General features: G+C 44.4%; 1 protein-coding gene across 2 annotated transcripts in view; it reads left to right on the forward strand.

Moving 5' to 3' along the window:
- Nucleotides 1-1519: 1519 nt before the first annotated feature.
- Nucleotides 1520-18024, forward strand: part of TAOK1 (TAO kinase 1) — a 162483-nt gene continuing 145978 nt past the window's right edge. For both annotated transcript variants that reach the window (XM_063656104.1, XM_063656106.1), the window contains exon 1: nt 1520-2201. The gene's annotated coding sequence lies outside the window, so the exon portion shown is untranslated. The remainder of the gene's footprint in view (nt 2202-18024) is intronic.

Genomic DNA, 18024 nt, shown 5'->3' on the forward strand with positions numbered 1-18024 from the left:
GATCACACCACTGGACTCCACTTTGGGAGTTCAATATATATATTACATTTTTGGGAGAAAATAAGAAAGTTTCTTTCCCAAAAAGCCAAAGAAAATCTTATTGCACCCATTGGCTCTAATTGGATCATCTGCCCATCCCTGAGCCAGACTGGAGGAGGGTAATACATACACTATATACACGGATTGCTTAGGCCTGATCAACGTGCTTCTTCCTTGGAGCACAGATCTACTATGGCCAGCCTGGTCTCGAACTCCTGACCTCAGGTGATCCGCCCACCTCAGCCTCCCAAAGTGCTATAATTACAGGCGTGAGCCACCGCACCCCGACCAGAGTTAATTTTTATTCATGAAACTCATATAACAGGTTTATTTATTTCAGTCGTTTTGTTGGTTAAAGAACCAAGATTTTTTATGACTACACTTTGTGTACACTTTCAGGTTCTCTCTTTTTTTTTTTTTTTTTTGAGACGAGTCTCGCTCTGTCGCCCAGGCTGGAGTGCAGTGGCGCAATCTCGGCTCACTGCAAGCTCCACCTCCCGGGTTCACGCCATTCTCCTGCCTCAGCCTCCCGAGTAGCTAGCTGGGACTACAGGCGCCCACCACCACGCCCGGCTGATTTTTTTCTATTTTTTAATAGAGACGGGGTTTCACCGTGTTAGCCAGGATGCTCTCGATCTCCTGACCTCGTGATCCGCCCGCCTCGGCCTCCCAAAGTGCTGGGATTACAGACGTGAGCCACCGCGCCTCCCAAAGTGCTGGGATTACAGACGTGAGCCACCGCGCCCGGCCTTACGCTTCTAGGTTCTTGAATAAGTACTGAGGGGAGTTTTCCCTAAAAAAAAAAAAAAAAAAAAAAAAAGTTTTGAGATAAAAGGATATAAACTCTACTTCTTCTCTGCATAGGAGTCTTTAGTTTGTTTGCTGCTCTTGTTCCAAAACCTCTCATTACTCAACCTACTAAACCCACAGACACTTTTCAAGAAGTTATCTCTTTTCTACATCACCAATATATAGGGTGGCTTAGATCTGTATTTCCAAGTCTTACTGTCGTTCCAAGAATTACTATCAACTGTTAGAATCTCAAAAACTCAACTGCATACTGATTGCGCTGCCCAGTGTACCTCTGAATCCCACGGGGGAGGGGGTGTCTAACCAAGTTGTGCAGGAATGGGATATTCCACACTTCAGGGCAAACTTATTCGCAGGATCAGTGGCGGGCTTTGGAGGTGGGAAGCGGGAAGGAAGGGGAGTGCAGATACACTCTTCTTCAGATCTCCGGGGTGAAATGAATGCACCTGACGCCCGCGTGGCATTAGAAGCTCCGCGAACTCAGTGAGGCCATGCTGGACAGAGGCTAGGACTCTGGGCCACCAGGACAACTCTGCCCGTAGCAAGACTTGCGCGCTCCTGTGAGGGCGCGCGCGCGCGCATGTAGTCGTGTCTCGCGCAGGGTCCGGTCTGTCAGGCGGGAAATCTCGCGAGATCGGAGACGGGGGATGACGGTCGGGAGGAGGGGAGTGGTGTCGGGGAAAGGGGGGGAAGCTGGGCAGCGGCCGGGCTCTGTGGCTTCAGGGCTCGGGGAGAGAGAGGGAGGGTGGCAAAGAGAGTGAGTCGGTGCCGCCGCCTGCCTGAGGAGAGAGGAGGGGTCCCGCTCGCCCTGCGTCCTTTGCGGGCCGAAAGCACTAGGCACTCGCGAACATCTGAGGCCTCCCGGCCCCGGGGGACCCCGCCCCGCCGTCCGCCGGCCGGCCCGCGGCCTCTCTTCCCTTTGTGAGCGCCCCCTTACCAGGGGTGGTGTTGGTGGCGGAGGGCTGCTCGTGGGCCCGCCCGCCGAGGGGCCGCGGCGGGGGACCGAGAGGGCCTCGGCTGTGTGAGGACTAGAGGCGGCCGAGGCCCGGGCCGGTTCCCCCGAGGCGGCGACGGAGACGGCTCCCGGTACTTCCCCGCGCCATCTTAACTGAGCCCAAGCTCTGAGGGCGCCTCCTCGACCCCGGTCGTCCCCTCGCCCCCCCCCCACCCCCCGCCGCCGCCGCCGCCCCTTGTTGCAGAGCTTGGGCTGGGCGGCTTGCTGGGGCTTGCGGGGGGGGGCGGCGATCTGTCGCCGGGCCCCCTCCTCACTCCTCACCCTCCAGGGTAGCGGCTACCGGAGCGCTGCAGGGGGCTGCGCCTGCCTGCTCCGCCCCAGACCTGTCGGCGAAAGGGTAAGGGCACCTCTGCTTTGGGAAAGGGGAATATAGAGGGGGGCGGGGAAATTCGGCCCACTCGGGCCTGTGTGTGGAAGAAGGGATGTGGGAGTGGGGTGGGGGAGGGAGACAAGGAGGGTCTGTGATTCTGTGGGTGGGGTGAAGAAGCTGGTGAGCTGGGCGCCCTCCGGTTTTAAGGGGCGAGAGCAATTCCATTCCTTTTTCCCCGAGGGTCACCGGAAGGGATGGTGGAAGGGGGATGTTTCGAGGAAGGTGTGGCCCTCACAGGGAGACTGGGTTGATGTGCACCCCGGTTTAAAGGCGCGAGGTCCCTTTTCCCTCTGGTGCCTTTGCTCCTCCCGCTCCTTCTCCTTTGTAGTGTCTGTGTATTCTTGGGAAGGGAGACTGCTCTGGGTGGCTTGCTGGGTGGATTCCACCCCCTAGCACAGGAAATCTATACCCCTCTTCTGTAGGGGTGATGGAAGCGTTTCTCTCCCCATACCCTTCCCCCTTCCCCATCCTCTAGTCTACTGCAATGCTGCAGAAGTCCAAGGCAGTTTCTTCATACACAGACCCATGTATACACAGAAGGGAGGGGGAGCAGGAGAGGGAAGTAATGGCGCTTCCCTTGAAAAGGTTACTCTTTTTCCTTTGGTTTTAAATCGATGACAGTACCGTTTTAATACTCTTCCCCTGAGATCTGTCCATGGGAAATGTATCTGTTCTGGTGTTATTGTTGGGGGTATGGCTTCTCGAGAGGGACACCTCTCCTGTTAGAACAGTTTTGATGTCTCTCTTTTTGAGAGATGTCTGGATTGACATTTTTTTGTGAGCAGGTTGGATTTTAGTTAGAATTCAAATAAAATAATTTTGTACCTCCTCATCCTCATTTCCCTTTTCTTTTTCTGTGACTTTTGTAGTTCATGAAGAATTATTGGCCGGGCGCGGTGGCTCACGCCTGTAATCCCAGCACTTTGGGAGGCCGAGGCGGGCGGATCACGAGGTCAGGAGATCGAGAGCATCCTGGCTAACACGGTGAAAGCCCGTCTCTACTAAAAATACAAAAAATTAGCCGGGCATGGTGGCACGCACCTGTAGTCCCAGCTACTCGGGAGGCTGAGGCAGGAGAATCGCTGGAACCCGGGAGGCGGAGGTTGCAGTGAGGCGAAATGGTGCCACTGCACTCCAGCCTGGGCGACAGAGTGAGACCCCGTCTCAAAAAAAAAAAAATTGTTAACAATTATTACATACAGACAGCCTGTCTGATGGGCATTTCTCCCTAAGCTGTGAATTTTTAGGATTGATACTGTTTTGTATAATATTGAAATTGGAATTTTTTGAAAATGGTTAGGTTACAAACCTTTCTGCAGCTGTTTCTTTGTTCTTATTAATCTGCCTAATTATTCTATGATCTATTTTCTGTAGTCAGTCATTTTTCACTTTTTTTGCTACCTATCATATTTGTCTGAAAGCAGATCATTTTATCTGGTTTACAGTAGTACTTGTTGGTTTTGTTCTTAGTTGAGTAGAAATAAATAAAAATTTAAACATTCTGGAAATGTGCTGCCAAGTGCTTTTTGAGACCAAAGGGTAGTTTTCAAGTCTCCATGTACTGATGATACATTTTTTTCAAGTGTTTAGTAAATGCTGGTGATGTGATTTCAAAATATTCCACATATGACTATTAATAGAATTAAATAATTTTTTCCCAAAGTGAAGAAGAAGACTAAAATGTGTACAGATAATGAGTTGTCTTTGGTGTATTTAGTGTTTTCAGCTCGACTTAGTGACTTATTTTTAAATACTTCAAATGCCATCTACATTTTATGTTGTCATTAAATGTCGTCCAATAGAGCTTTTGTGGTGTGTTTGTTGCATTTTGAAACCTGTTTTAAGATAGGGATTTAAATATGTTAGTAGTAGCGCTAGGCACTAACTTAGTTTCTGTCATTTTATATCATGATTTTAATGTAGGAGACATGGTATGTTAAATAAGTTTTATTATTTTTTTTTCTCGGAAGATGGAATTCTCTTTGCTTTCTTTATTCCCTTTTAATGGTCATCTCAATTCATTGAAATAACACTATTCATTTGAGTATTTATTTCATGGGACAAAGCTGCATGTTGTTGATATGTAGAGTTTTCTCCATTATGGCAAATTATGCCAGGAAGTCTAATTCTCCGTATTATGGCTTGTTGTTGATAATTATTTCATATATACTAGCATGTGTTGATCGAAGCATACTGCTCAGTAAAGAGTGACTGCTTTTACCTTGGAAAGTTGTAGGCAGAGAGGATTTATCAATAGAGGCTACAAAACTTAAAGGATTTACATAGGGTGTAGGTTAACTATTTACTTGCTATATTTCAGCATGCTATAACTAAGGACAACCGAAAAAAAAAACCCTCTTTTTCATAGCTGGTAGGAATGTTGCCTAAAAGTGGAAAAGTATGTTCATGATCAATTAGATAAATACATTATTAAGGAAAAATTGCCTGAGGGTTATTTCAGATGACCTCTGATGCCACTGTCAGAAAGAAAATGCTGAGAGCTGTTAGTCTGAGTTGATTCCAGATTAGTATGGCACTTCTTACGTTTCTAAATAGTTCATCTACAAAATGGCAGTGTACATCACTTCCTGTTCTTTCACAACTGGCTCTTTCACTGGATTCTCTTTTAATGACTTAATTTTTGGCATTCTGATATCTGATTTGTTAATTTGGTTATAATTCTCATGTTTTATAGGTGGAAGAATTTCTGAGAATCAGCTGGATTTAAAGGCTTTTAATAGTTTAAGATTATCTTGACAGTAACAAAACATTGCTTCCAAACTAAAGGATAGTATTGCAAACAAATTTAAACTCTGAGAGGTTTTAAAGAAGTACAGCAATGTACAGAATCAAAAGTATGAGTGCACTGAATAGAAAATAATTATCGTATTTTTTATAATGTCGATTTTGGGAGAAGTGAGGATATGGCAAGTAATTGAATGGGTGTTGATATAAAATAAACTTTCTGTATAACAAGGTATATACATGATATTTGGGCCCATGTTACGATGCCATTTTAACAGTAAGAAAGCAACTCATTAGTTACAGGATACTAGAAAGACTGGATGCTCATAACTAACCATAAGTAAGATTTATTTTAATAATTTGCCAGTTCTTTTTTTTTTTTTTTTTGAGACGGAGTCTTGCTCTGTCGCCCAGGCTGGAGTGCAGTGGCACGATCTCGGCTCACTGCAAGCTCCGCCTCCCGGGTTCATGCCATTCTCCTGCCTCAGCCTCCTGAGTAGCTGGGACTACAGGCGCCCACCAGCATGCCCAGCTAATTTTTTGTATTTTTAGTAGAGACGGGGTTTCGCCGTGTTAGCCAGGATGCTCTCGATCTCCTGACCCCGTGATCCGCCCGCCTCGGCCTCCCAAAGTGCTGGGATTACAGGCTTGAGCCACTGCACCCAGGCAATTTGCCAGTTCTTAATAGACATGAATATTTAGTAAATCCAGAAGTTATCTAGGGGTCAGTTGTTGGCATTGAAATTAGAGTTGAGATTAATCTGTCTTTCATGTCTTTCACCTGGAAATAAATTCTGTGTTTTGCATTTGGCTTATTTGTATATTAAAATCACTTAATTTATCATTTGTATCTCTGTTTTGTTTTCACTAGTCTCTGTTACTTATAACAATTAATTGCACTCATACTAATTTAATCTTTTAGAAATGAGGAGCATTTTTGGTATGTATTAGTTGAGGGTTGCTGTTTGGATGAGGATCATATGTGAACGAATCCCTTCAAAAAAGTGTTATTTCTGGGCTGGGCGAAGTGGCTCAGGCCTGTAATGCCAGCACTTTGGGAGGCTGAGGTGGGAGGATTGCTTGAGGCCAGGAGTTCAAGAGCAGCCTGGGCAACATAGCATGACCCTGTCTCTACAAAAACAATTTTTTTTTTAATTAGCAGGGGCTAGGCGTGGTGGTTTATGCCTATAATCCTAGCATGCTGGGGGCTGAGGCTGGAGGATCACTTGAGCCTAGGAGTTTGAGGCCAGGCTGGGCAACACAGTGAGACCCTGTCTCCAAAAAATAAAAAATGAAAATATTAGTGGGGCGTGATGGTGCATGCTTGTTCTAACTACCTGGCAAGCTGAGGTGGGAGGATTGCTTGAGCCCAGAAGATGGAGGCTGCAGTGAGTTGTGATCATGCCACCGCACTCTAGCCTGGGTGACAGAGTGAGACTGTCTGAAAATAAAACAAAAGCCTGTGTGGTGGCTCAAGCCTATAATTCCAGCACTTTGGGAGGCCAAGGTGGGCGGATCACCTGAGGTCAAGAGTTCGAAACCAGCCTGGCCAACATAGTGAAACCCTGTCTCTACAAAAATAAAACAAATTAGCTAGTTGTGGTGGTGGGTGCCTGTAACCCCAGCTACTGGGGAGGCTGAGGCAGGAGAATCACTTGAACCCAGGAGGTGGAGGTTACAGTGAGTTGAGATCGCGCCACTGCCTGACAGCCTGGGCAGCAGAACAAGACTCCATCTCAAAACAAAACGAAACAAAAAAGTGTTATTTCTCTAGTAAAGTTTCGCATAAAATTGAGATGTTCATTAAGCAGAGTACCAACATATGCTCACCTGCCTTTAGGTATGTGTACTTTTTTTTTTTTTTTTTTTTTTTTTAATTTGAGACAGGGTTTTTGCTGTGTTGCCCAGGTTGGAGTGCAATAGCACGATCACAGCGTATTGCAGCCTTAGCCTCCCGGGTTCAAGTGCTCCTCCCACATCATCCTCCCAAGTAGCTGGCACTACAGGTACATGCCACCACGTCTGGCTAATTTTTTTTTTTTTGGTAGAGATGGGGTTTCGCCATATTGCCCAGGCTGGTCTTGAACTCCTCAGCTCCAGCTATCCACCTGCCTTGGCCTCCCAAAGTGCTGGGATTATAGACATGAGCCACTGCACCCGGCCCAATTTCTGTACTTATTATTAATGGCTGGATTTTAAAAATTATTCTTCAGGTTTTCCTATTATAAAATATGAGAGGATACAACCTGTATTAGTTCATTCCATTGTATTCCATTCTTAAAGTATTTTAGTTTTTAGTAATAAAAATTGATGTTTAATTTCATTAAAGATGTCTCATACCTTCTAAAAACCTACATGAATTAAAAAGTTGTGTGGAGGGACTAGCAACAATTATTTTCAGTTGGAACGTTTCTGTCATCATTTGGTAACAGTTATTTCTGTATCAGTCTGTCTGTGCCAGAAGCAGATTTTTTGTTCTAAAATACAGTCTAAGGCTATACCTTTTTGATGACAAAATTAAGTATCCTATAAAAGTTGGAAGAGTTTTTAAAATGTTAGGTACCTGGCATGTAAATAAAGTAAGTAAAAGTATAAATTATTAAGTGCCTTGCATAATAGATATACTGCAGCCTCCTAAAAATGCCAGTGACCGTTATGCTGTAGGTTATTTAAATATAACGACACTTAATTACCGTCTAATTTATCTTTAAAGCTGAGAAAGGGCTAATTTTTCCTTTTGATAAAATTATTTGATCAAATAGTTTTATGCAGGTTTAGAAGTAGATGAATTACTGTAACATTTAGAAAGACATTCAAAGTTTAGTTTCTGAGAAATATTATCAAATAATAGGATGGAACAAAACTTTCTGGTTTGCAGCTACCAATAATAAAATTGGCACTTACTATAAATGTTGGCTGGGCGTGGTGGCTCACGCCTGTAATCCTAGCACTTTGGGAGACTGAGGTGGGTAGATCACTTTAGGTCAGGAGTTCAAGACTAGCCTGGCCAATGTGGAGGAAACTCGTCTCTACTAAAAATACAAAAAATTAGGTGGGCGTGGTGGCGTGTGCCTGTAATCCCAGCTACTTGGGAGGCTGAGGCAGGAGAATCGCTGGAACCTGGGAGGTAGTGGTTGCAGTGAGCTGAGATTGTGCCACTGCCCTCTAGCTGGGCAACAGAGTACAACTCTGTCTCAAAAAAAAAAAAAAAAGGCTGGGCTGGGTGTGGTGGCTCACGCCTGTAATCCCAGCACTTTGGGAGGCTGAGGCGGGTGGATCACCTGAGGTCAGGAGTTCCAGACGAGCCTGGCCAACGTGGCGAAACCCCATCTCTACTAAAAATACAAAAATTAGCCGGGCGTGGTGGCACGTGTCTGTAGTCCCAGCTACTCGGGAGGCTGAGGCAGGAGAATCATTTGAACCTGGGAGGCAGTGGTTGCAGTGAGCCAAGATCGCACCACTGCATTCCAGCCTGGGTGACAGAGCGAGACTCCGTCTCAAGAAAATAATAAAAAAGTAAAAAAAATGGCTGGGTGCCGTGGCTCATGCCTGTAATCCCAGCACTTTGGAAGGCCAAGGTGGGCAGATCACGAGGTCAGGAGTCCGAGACCAGCCTGGCCAGCATGGTGAAACCCCGTCTTTACTAAAAATACAAAAAAGTAGCCGGGCATGGTGGCATGCACCTGTAGTCTCAGCTACTCAGGAAGTTGAGGCAGGAGAATTGCTTGAACTCAGCAGGCGGAGGTTGCAGTGAGCTGAGATCGCGCCATTGCACTCCAGCCTGGGCAACAGAGTGAGATTCCATCCCCCCCAAAAATATATATGTATGTCATCATTTGCTAGTGTAAATGTGTAACTTTTTCAGTTTTTGTTTTTTTGTTTTTTTGAGACGGGGTCTTGCTGTGTCACCCAGATGGGAGTGCAATGGCACAGTCATGGCCCACAGCAGCCTCTACCTCCAGGGCTCAAGCCGTGAGTAGCTGAGACTGCAGGCCTGTGCCACCATGCCTGGCTTATTTTAAAGATTTTTTCTAGAAACGGGGTCTCTATGTTGCCCAACCTGGTCTCAAACTCATGGGGGCTCAGGCAGTCCTCCCTCCTCAGCCTCCCAAAGAGCTGGGATTACAGGAGTGAGCCACAGTACCAGGCCTGTGGTAACTTCTTTATTTAACTATTTATGCCTCACCTTTTCTTTTCTTTTTTTTTGAGACGGAGTTTTGCTCTTGTTGCCCAGGCTGGAGTGCAATGGCATGATCTCGCTCACTGCAACCCTTGCCTCCCAGGTTCAAGCGATTCTCCTGCCTCAGCCTCCCAAGAGCTGGGATTACAGGTATGCGCCACCATGCCCAACTGATTTTTTGTATTTTTAGTAGAGATGGGGTTTCTCCATGTTGGTCAGGCTGGTCATGAACTCATGACCTCAGGTGATCGCCTGCCTTGGCCTCCCAAAGTGTTGGGATTACAAATGCGAGCCACTGCGCCCGGATTCTTTTCTTTTCTCTTTTCTTTTTTCTTTTCTTTTCTTTTTTTGAGATGGAGTTTTGCTCTTGTCGCCCAGGCTGGAGTGCAATGGCGTGATCTCGGCTCACTGCAACCTCGGCCTCCCGGGTTCAAGTGATTCTCCTGCCTCAGCCTCCCAAGTAGCTGGGATTACAGGCATGTGCCACCATGCCTGGCTAAGGATTTTGTTTTTTTAGTAGAGACAGGGTTTCGCCATGTTGGCCAGGCTGGTCTTGAACTCCTGACCTCAGGTGATCCACCCACCTTGGCCTCCCAAAGTGCTGGGATTACAGGCGGGCGTGAGCCACCACACCCTTTAATGTGAAGATAGTATATAGTGGGTTGTTTAAATAGGATAATGCTTGCTAAGTACTTAACTTACTGCCTGATACATGATAACACTCAATAAATTGTTGGCTATCACACACTAGCTGCCTAATATAAATGTTTATGAGTACATAGAGATAATTTTTTTTTTTTTTTTTGAGACAGGGTCTCACTCCTGTCACCCAAACTGGAGTGCAGTGGCACGATCTCGGCTGACTGCAGCCTTGAGCCTTCCCGGGCTCAAGTGATCCACCCACCTTTGCCCTCCAAGTAGCTAGGACTACAGGCTGGCTAATTTTTGTATTTTTTGTAGAGATGGGGTTTTGCCATGTTGCCTGGTCTGGTATCGAACTCCTGAGCTCAAGTGGTTCCACCTGCCTCAGCCTCCCAAAGTGCTGGGGAGAGTCTAATATTTAAGGATGAGTTGCATTATAGAATTTTGATTTGATATTGGGTTTATTTTTATTTATTTATTTTGTGACGGAGTCTCGCTCTGTCGCCCATGATGGAGGGCAGTGGCACGATCTCGGCTCGCTGCAACCTCTGCCTCCCCAGTTCATGCCATTCTTCTGTCTCAGCCTCCTGAGTAGCTGGGACTACAGGCGCCTGCCACTATGCCCAGCTAAATTTTTGTATTTTGTTTCACCATGTTAGCCAGGATGGTCTCGATCTCCTGACCTCATGATCTGCCCGCCTTGGCCTCCCAAAGTGCTGGGATTACAGGTGTGAGCCACTGCGCCTGGCGATATTGGATTTATATATCTGGAGTCTGACATATATTTTTGAAAGAAATAGACTATCAAGGTAGCTTAGTAACTTTTTGCACCTATAATGGACTACTGTGTAGTACTTAATGGGAGTTTTTTCTTTCTTTGGGATAGATTCTCACTGTGTCACTCAGGTTGGAGTGCAGTGGTGAGATCAAAGTTCACTACAGCCTCAGTCTTCTGGACTTAGCGATCCTCTCACCTCAGCCACCTCAGCAGCTAGGACTACAGGCGTGCACCACCACACCTGGCTAATTTTTTTGTATTTTTAGTACAGACGAGGTCTCAGTATGTTGCCCAGGTTGGTCTTGATCTTCTGAATTTAAGTGATCCTTCTGCCTTGGTCTCCCAAAGTGGTGAGATTATAGACAGGAGCCACTGTGCCCACCTCTGATGGGAGTTTTTAATTTATCACAGGTTTTCTTTTTCCTTTGCTGGATATAAAGCCTGTCTTAAGAAATGACATTTCAGGCTGGGCGTGGTGGCTCAGGCCTGTAATCTCAGCACTTTGGGAGGCCGAGGCGGGTGGATTGCTTGAGGTCAGGAGTTCGAGACCATCCTGGCCAACGTGGTGAAACCCTGTCTCTACTAAAAACACAAAAATTAGCTGGGTGTGGTAGCGGGTGCCTGTAATCCTAACTACTCGGGCGGCTGAGGCAGGAGAATCACTTGAACCAGGCAGAGGTTGCAGTGAGCCGAGATCGTGCCATTGCGCTCCAGCCTGGGAGACAAGAGCAAAACTCCATCTCAAAAAAAAAAAAACAAAAAAGAAATGACATTTCTTTTCCAGTACTTACTTTGTTTATTTAAGAAAAATTTGGTATCCCTATTCTACCTCCTGGAGCTCTTCTTACCATCCCTGTCTTTGAAGGGATTCAGAGTACCCATGCTCTTCTAAGCGTTTTTATTTAGGTATCTTTTGTAGGTATGTCCTTACCTTGAAAGTGCCTTACGTTCCAAAATGTATTAATTCAACAAACTTTAAGTGATTATTATGTGCCAGATAAGACAGTATTTCAACCCTGGGAGAATTCCACCTTCTGAATAGTTTTCTCAAGCTGGATATTCATAGGAAAGCAAGGACTTTCCTATGATTTTTAGTTCCTCTAAGCCAGTGCTTTCAAACTTTAGTTTGTGATCCATTAATGGCTTGTAAATTCAATTTAGTGAGTCACAATAACAATTTTAAAAAGTAATGGGGAGTGTCAGTGTGGTGCATAAAGTAAGGGTAAACATTATTCTGGGAAACTTTTGTTTGCCTCTTTTTTTTTTTTTTTTTTTTGATGCCAGGGTCTTGCTCTGTTGCCCAGGCTGGAGTGCTGTGGTGTGATCATAGCTCACTGCGGCCTCCACCTCCTGGCTCAAGTGATCCTCCCACCTCAGCCTCCTGATTAACTGGGACTACAGGTGTGCACCACCACACCCGGCTAATTTTTGAAAACATTTTTGTGTACAGACAGGGTCTCGCTGTGTTGCCCAGGGTGGTCTCAAATTCCTGAGCTTAAGTGATCCTCTTGCCTTGGGCTCCCAAAGTGCTGGTATTACAGGTGTAAGCTATTGTGCTCAGCAGTTTGCCAAATTTTTATATGTTCTGGGTACCCAGTTACACTGTTACAAAGACATACCTGAGACTGGGTAATTTATAAAGAAAATAGGTTTAATGTGCTCACGGTTCTGTGGGCTATACAGGCATCTGCATCTGGGGAGGCCTCAGAAAACTTACAGTCATAGCAGAAGTGGAAGTGGGCATATTTTCCCATGGTTGGCAGGAGAGAGAGAGGGAGAGTGTGCATGTGTGTGGACACGCAAGCGAGTGAAGGGGGAAGTGCTACAAACTTTCCACTTTCCAACAACGGTAGCTCTTGAGAACTCACTATCAACTAGAACAGCAAGGGGGAAATCCACCCCAGTGATCCAATCACTTCCACCAGGTCCCTTCCCCAACTTTGGAGATTACAATTTAACATGAGATTTGGGTAGGGACACAGAGTCAAACCATATCACTTTCTTTTTCTTCTCTTTTTTTTTGAGACAGGGTTTTACTCTGTTGCGAGGCTGGAGTGCAGTGGGGTGATCATGGCTTGCTGAAACCTCTGCTTCTTGGGCTCAAGCAGTCCTCCCACCTCAGCCTCCTGAGTAGCTGTGCCACCACGCCTGGCTAATTTTTATACTTTTTGTTCTTTTTGTTAGAGACGGGGTTTCGCCATGTTGGCCAGGCTGGTCTTGACTCCTGGCCTCAGGCAATCTGCCCACCTTGGCCTCCCAAAGTGCTAGAATTATAAGCGTGAGCCACTGTGCCTGGACTAAAATTTCTTTTTTTTACCTCATCCCTTTTACTTCTAATCTTCTGTCTCTGAAGTATGCTTGTTTTAGTTTGCTTTTTCCTTTTTCTTTCAACAACTCTCCTTCAATCTCTACTGATTCATCTGTAGTCTATTTAGTCGTCATATTGGGTATATTTACCTTTCCTAGGTTTCAAAGCTTAGGAGATAGCAAGGACTTTGCCTAAAAGATCCTGGGCAGGGTACCAGTAGTTTTGGGTAATCATGGTAACTTCTGAGGTTTTTGTATTAAGGAGCATGTGTTATCAGATGTGTAATGTCACACCCTATGTGTGAGTGCAGTTTCTCATGAATTGCAGAATTTTAAAAAAAGAAGACTTTTTATTTTTTATTTAATTTTTTAAGACGGTCTCAGTCCCCTTCCCTATGCTAGAGTCCAGTGGCACATGATCATGGCTCACTGTAGCCTCTACTTCCCAGGCTCAGGTGAACCTTTCACCTCAGCCTACCAAGTAGCTGAGACTACAGGCATGCGCCACCATACCTGACTAATTTTTTTGTATTTTTTGTAGAGATGAGGTTTTGTCACATTGCCCAAGCTGGTCTCGAACTCCTGGGCTCAAGCAATCTGCCTGCCTCAGCCTCCGAAAGTGCTGGGATTACAGGTGTGAGCCACCATGCCTGGTTGAAAACTTTTTATTTGGAAGATATTAAGAAAATATCTTTTATTTTTATTTTATTTGTGGACATATATAGATTTAATTTAATTGAAATATGTCTGTTCATAAAATTATTATGTGACTAATTAAGTATATTAAGTATATTTTAAAAATACCAGGCCAGACATGATGGCTCACGTCTGTAATCCTAGCACTTTGGGAGGCCGAGGTGGGTGGATCACTTGAGGTCAGGAGTTCAAAACCAGCCTGGTCAACTTGCTGAAACCCTGTCTCTACTAAAAATACAAAAAAATTAGGCCCGGCATGGTGGCTTACGCCTGTAATCCCAGCACTTTGGAAGGCCGAGGTGGGCAGATCACAAGGTCAAGAGATCAAGACAGAGCAAAACTTAGTCTCAAAAAAAAAAAAAAATTAGCCGTGCATGGTGGCGGGCACCTGCAATCCCAGCTACTAGGGAGGCTGAGGCAGGAGAATTGCTTGAACCTGGGAGGTGGAGGTTGCAGTGAGCCAAGATTGTGCCATTGCACTCCAGCCTGGGTGACAGGGTGAGATTCTGTCTCAAAAAAAAAAAAAAAAGAAAAAATCAGTGTGCTGCAGTGTGTTACATCTAACCATAATATTTATGTTTTAGTTGATGTTTTTAATTCACTCATGGTAGTAGTTATAAACCTCTAGTTTGTATTTTGGATTGATTTGTTACAATTTATTCCCATTGAGATTGAGAAAGAGGTTTCAGAAAAAGTTGATGAACAGCATTACTAAACAAGGTCAAGGTTTTTCCGTTTTTAGACTTGGGGAATTTAGTGTTACTGAAAATTGGAAAAGCTTTGTCTCTTTGCCAAAACCATCCATATCCTTGATTGTACTTGATAAGGAAACTTTGCTCTTCATTGTTGTACAGAAACTTTGTATAGTATATGTTGTTTTATTTAATATATAGTATTTAAGTAATCTCCTGCTGCATAAATGGTAGGTGATGATGATGTTTTATAGGGCTCATTACTTGATAGGAGTATGGTATTTCAGTTGGTTTTATTTACTGGAATTAGAGTTTTGAGTCCCAGAGGGGCAATATAATGTGCTCACTTTCAGATTCTTTTTTGTTTTTTGTGTTTCTTTTGAGTCAGGGTCTTGCTCTGTCACCCAGGCTGGAGTGTAGTGGCACAATCACAGCTTACTGCAGCCCTGACCTCCTACACCAAAGCAGTCCTCATACCTCAGCCTCCCAAAGTGCTGGGATTACAGGTGTGAGCCACCATGCCTGGCCTAGATTCTTTACTTTGACATGTAGTTATTAGTGATAATGATTTTTTAATTCTCTAGAAAAGAACAAATAATTTGAAAATGGAGTAATTAAAAGACCATTTTATCTTCAGCTTAGGTAGTGAAAAAGTATTTTTGTGTTTTATGTGTGAATGTCTAATTCTATAAAATAATGCCATTAATCTTTAATCAAGAATAAAAAAGTTGGCTGGGCATGTAAAAAATGAAACAGTGTTGAGATATGAAATATTTCTCTGTGTGTGTGTGTGGGGGGGATTTTTTTTGTTTTGTTTTGTTTTTGAGACAGGGTCTTACTCTTTTAAGAACCTGTTGTAGGACTCCAGACTGGAGTGCAGTGGTAGGATCACAGCTTACTGCAGTCTTGACCTCCTGGGCTCAAGTGATCCTCCTGCCTCAGCCCCACAAGTAGCTAGGACTACAGCCCTGTGCTACCACACCCAGCTAATTTTTTGTATTTTTAGTAGAGATGGCTTCACCATGTTGCCCAGGCTGGTCTTGGATTGCTGGACTCAGGTGATCCACCCAGCTCAGTCTCCCAAGGTGCCAGGATTACAGGCATGAGCCACCGCACCTGGCCTGAAATATTTTTTAAAATAAGTGAAATAACTATGATATAAAAACTTTTGGCTAGGCATGATATCTTCCGCCTGTAATCCCAGCACTTTGGGAGACTGAGACAAGGGGATCGCTTGAGCCCAGGAACTCAAGACCAGCCTGGCAACATAGTAAGGCCTCATCTCTACTAAAAATAAAAAATTAGCCAAGTATGGTGGCATGTGCCTGTGGTCCCAGCTACTCAGGAGGCTGAGGCAGGAGGATTGCTGGAACCTAGGAGGATGGAGTTGCAGTGAGCCATGATTGTGCTACTGCATTCCAGCTTGGGCAACAGTGAGACCCTGTGTCTAAATAAATAAATAGGTAAGTAAAAACTGTTTAATTTTTTGACAATATGTTAAAATACGCTACCATTCTGTATTTTAACATAAATTTTATTAGATTAAAGTTAGGTGAAATGATAGCCTAGATTTTAGTATCCATTATTTTACTCTATTTTATTCAAATGGCACTATGATATGAGTTCAAAAAATTTTTGAAACAGTGTCCTTTGTTTTGAGATGGAGTTTTGCTCTTGTTGCCCAGGCTGGAGTGCAATGGCATGATCTCGGCTCACCGCAACCTCCACCTCCCAGGTTCAAGCGATTCTCCTGCGTCAGCCTCCCAAGTAGCTGAGATTACAGGCATGTGCCACCAGGCCCGGCTTATTTTTGTATATATATTTTTTTAGTAGAGATGGGGTTTCACCATGTTGGTCAGGCAGGTCTCAAACTCGTGACCTCAGAAGATATACCCGCCTTGGCCTCCCAGAGTGCTGGGATTACAGGCGTGAGCCACCTTGCCCTGCTGAAACCGTGTCCTTTTAAAAATCCTTTCGGAGCACAGACATTAAGCCAGTTGGTTTACTCATGCTGCAGTAAATTTGGAAATAAATTTGAGTTTAATACTCTTTTGAGATACTCACATAGTTATAATTTGTAATTTGTTGGTATGTACTATGAAAACACCAAGTCAAGATAGCGATTGATGGAATTTGCTTTTAAAGACCACAAGTTTAGGCCAGGCGTGGTGGCTCATGCCTGTAATCCCAGCATTTTGGGAGGCCGAGGTGGGCAGATCACCTGAGGTCAGGAGTTTGAGACCAGCCTGGCCAATATGGCGAAACCCCATCTCTACTAAAAATGCAAAAATAAGCTGGGTGTGGTGGCTGTCGCCTGTAATCCCAGCTACTCAGGAGGTGGAGGTAGGAGAATTGCTTGAACCTGGGAGGCGGAGTTTGCAGTGAGCCGAGATCGAACCTCTGTATTCCAGCCTGGGAGACAGAGTGAGACTCCATCTCAGAAAAAAAAAGACAACCAGTTTAGCCAGTAAGTTATGTAGCTTTCATATCGAAGTAAGATTCAGCAATGACATATGTATTTCTTATATTTTTTGAGTGCAGCATTCTAGGCAGTGTAGTTATTAAAATAGGTTCAGTAATGACACATCTGTATTTATTAATACTTTTTTTGGTGTGTTATTTTGTAGATACTGTGCCAGTATACAGAAATGAGTAAGACTTGATCTCTCCCATTTTGTGGTTTAGTAGGGATACAGGCTTGCAAGTAAATACATACAATAGTGTAGTGCAGGGTTTCCCAACCGTGGTAGTATTGACATTTTGGGTAGGATAATTCATTGTTGTAGGGATCTGTGCTATGCATTATAGGATATTTTGCAGCATCACTGACTTTTACCCATTAGATGCCAGTAGCGTCACCCCCAGTTGTGATGATCAAAAAATGTTTCAGGTATTACCAAATGTCCCCTAGGGAGCAAAATCACCTGATTGAGAACCATTTATTTAGCTGTTATACAGGTAGAGTTAAGGGGTGTTTAGGAGTAGTGACTCCTGAGGGAGTGAGATTTTATATGGATCTTGAAAAAAAATAAAAGTGCAAAGGGTATTATATACCTGAGAGCATAAATGATCAATATTGAAGGGGGTGACTACTGATCATTTGTGGCTATAGGTTATTTATGTGATTTGGGATGGGTATTTGGTAAAATGAAGCTGAAAAGGTACTTTTGGGCCATATCTTTTTTCTTTTTTGAGACTGGATCTCACTGTTTTGCCCAAACTGGAGTGCAGTGGCACAATCACAGCTCACTGTAGCCTTGCTTGACCTCCCTGGCTCAAGCAGTCCTCCCACCTCAGGTTCCCAAGTAGCTGAGACCACAGGAGTACACTACCCACCCCCCCAGCTAAGCAACTGGGAGACTACCGGCTTACACCACCATGGCCAGCTAATTTTTGTAGCGACAGGGTTTCTCCATGTTGCCTAGCCTGGTCTTGAACTCCTGGGCTAAAGTGATCCTCACACCTCGGCCTCCCAAAGTATTGGCATTACAGGTGTGAGCTACCATGCTTAGCCATTTTTCTTTTTTTAAAACTGTTTAATTGAGGTATAATTAATGCAGCAAAGTGCATAAATATAAAGTGTAAGCCTGTTGAATTTTTACAGATGTATGTGTTCATGTAATCATCACAAAGAACAAGATAGAGAACATTCCTAGTAACCTCTTACAGTTCTTTCTTTTTTTAGATACAGGGTCTTGCTCTTTTGCCCAGGCAGGAGTGTAGTGGTGCCATCATAGCTCACTTCAGCCT

The sequence above is a fragment of the Pongo pygmaeus genome, chromosome 19 (genome assembly GCF_028885625.2).
Source record: "Pongo pygmaeus isolate AG05252 chromosome 19, NHGRI_mPonPyg2-v2.0_pri, whole genome shotgun sequence".
NCBI lineage: Eukaryota > Metazoa > Chordata > Mammalia > Primates > Hominidae > Pongo > Pongo pygmaeus.